This window comes from Priapulus caudatus, unplaced genomic scaffold (assembly GCF_000485595.1).
Source record: "Priapulus caudatus unplaced genomic scaffold, Priapulus_caudatus-5.0.1 Scaffold856, whole genome shotgun sequence".
In the NCBI taxonomy this organism is placed as follows: Eukaryota; Metazoa; Priapulida; class Priapulimorpha; order Priapulimorphida; family Priapulidae; genus Priapulus; species Priapulus caudatus.
The window spans coordinates 98,965-101,266 of NW_014577917.1; positions in this window are offsets into that span (position 1 = coordinate 98,965).

The window sequence follows — 2,302 nt, forward strand, 5'->3', positions numbered from 1 at the left end:
TGACATGGTCTAACGGACCGAGTGTTTTTTTGTTTCAGCGCTGACCTACCGTTTTTATCACTTTATTGAAAGGACCATGAAATCTACTTTCCACTGACGTGCGAAGAGTAAGTGTCTGATTAGCTTTTGACCCTTAAGAGGAGGGTTAAACATGGATTTGTTGACTGTTAACAAAGGACTGAACTGCTTTTGCTATTGGAGCCCTCTCCACCCGCCCCCTTCACCCCCTTCCCCACCCTCCCTCACCACCACCACTACGCTCGCGCTCGACGCATAACATGTTAATATAGCGAAGTCATTAAAGTTAAACAGCTGTATCTTTATTAATGTACTACCAGTAGGTATAGCAAAGCCTATCACAGATTTTAGTTCTGTATTAGTAGACTAGTATTCTAGATATATGCTCTGAGCGCGAACGTGGTGGCAGGAGGGCGACTTGCTTCGGTTGCCAGTGAGTTTATCAGAAGAAGAATATCCGGCTACAGTACACGTCAGTTGAGCGCTGTCGCTCTGCGGCACTTGTTTTTAAAAGACCAATTTGTTAATATATAGATAATATTGTATATAGATAAAAATATGTTTCCTCGTGTGCAGTAGTGGTGTGTATGAAACTACGTGTGTTTATAGTTTATGCATTTATCAATTATGAATTATAGATATATACATCCATGGTAGGTTTTACGCGTACTGAAATTGTTTATGGTAAGTGATTTATAAGTATATGTAATATGCTTGATAATTATATAACTTCATTGCGAGTCTATCTTTTGAAACCGATGTCTTGCGATTCATGTTCCTAGCATAACAAACAAATTAATACGTAAAATGCGTGTGTATAATATCGCGTTTAATTCCAATCCTATCCTATCCTATTCTGTATTTACGACACCAAGTGTTACTTCACACCGTGAAACTTGGTTTATGCCTTAATTTACACGTTTCATCCAACGCTGAAGCCTGGCTCTGATTACGTTGTCGTGTGTTTTTCCAGCTTGGCGGCGGCGACGTTGACGATAATGGGCCTGCCCTCCCGCTACCTCCGCAACGCTGATGACTCACCGTGATGCGTGAGCAGAAATCCAGGTGAAGGAGGCGTGAGGGGCACTGACAGGAAGAGAAACATAGAGGGGAGCCCATGGAGAGGGAGGGAGGGATCGAGAGAGAGAGAGAGAAGGGAGAGAGATGGAGATAGGTGTAGATGCAGATGTAGAGATAGATAGAGAGAGAGAGAGAGAGAGAGAGAGAGAGAGAGAGAGAGAGAGAGAGACAGACAGACAGACAGCCAGATGGACGGACAGACACAGAGAGAGAGAAAGCGCGCGCGCGAGAAAGAGAAAGCTAGTGATAGAGGTAGAGAGAGAGATAGCGTGCGCGAGTAATTTTAACCTTGTCGATGCCTGCGTTACTAAAGTTGTTACTTTGTCAGGCGCACGCACGCACACACGCCGCTGACAGCATTCTTAATCAGTCTGCGATGCGTGGGCTTCACTTACATACCTCATGGTTATAGTAACATACAGTAATTATCTGCAGTCTCTCGCCTCTCAGCGAGAGCTGATATCGTGCGTTGCCGCTGACAAAAGTTGCTTATCGGTCAGCGCGATCGGAAACCTTGGCGAGTCGATAAATCTATCGTCATATTAAGCTTCTTTATATCGAGTTGTACAGGTTACCACCGTGAAGCTGAACCATCTGCTAAACGCGGTGAAGCGGTGAGCAAGACGGGAGCCTACGATGTGCGTGCGTGCGTGCGTGAATGCGTGTAGTAGCTGAGAGTTATACTAACTGTTGTTACTAAGGTGCCTGCTTTCTTTTAGCGATGGGACGTGTGACGCTGGCAGTCAGACCCTGAGTCGGTTAGCGATGGGGACGCTGTTTAGCCGGCTGTCAGAACCTGAGTGTGGTAGCGATGGGACGTGTGTAGCCGGCAGTCAGACCCTGAGTGTGGTAGCGATGGGACGTGTTTAGCCGGCAGTCAGAACCTGAGTGTGTAGCGATGGAAGTGTTTAGCCGGCAGTCAGAACCTGAGTGTGTTAGCGATAGGACGTGTTTAGCGCTGTCAGAACCTGAGTGTTGTTAGCGATGGGACGTGTGTAGCTGGCAGTCAGACCTGAGTGTGTAGCGATGGGACGTGTTTAGCCGGCTGTCAGAATGATGTGTTAGCGATGGACGGGTGTAGCTGGCAGTCAGAACCTGAGTGTGTTAGCGATGGAAGTGTTTAGCCGGCAGTCCAGAACCTGAGTGTGTTAGCGATAGGACGTGTTTAGCGCGCAAGGTCAGAAACCTAGTGGTGTTAGCGATG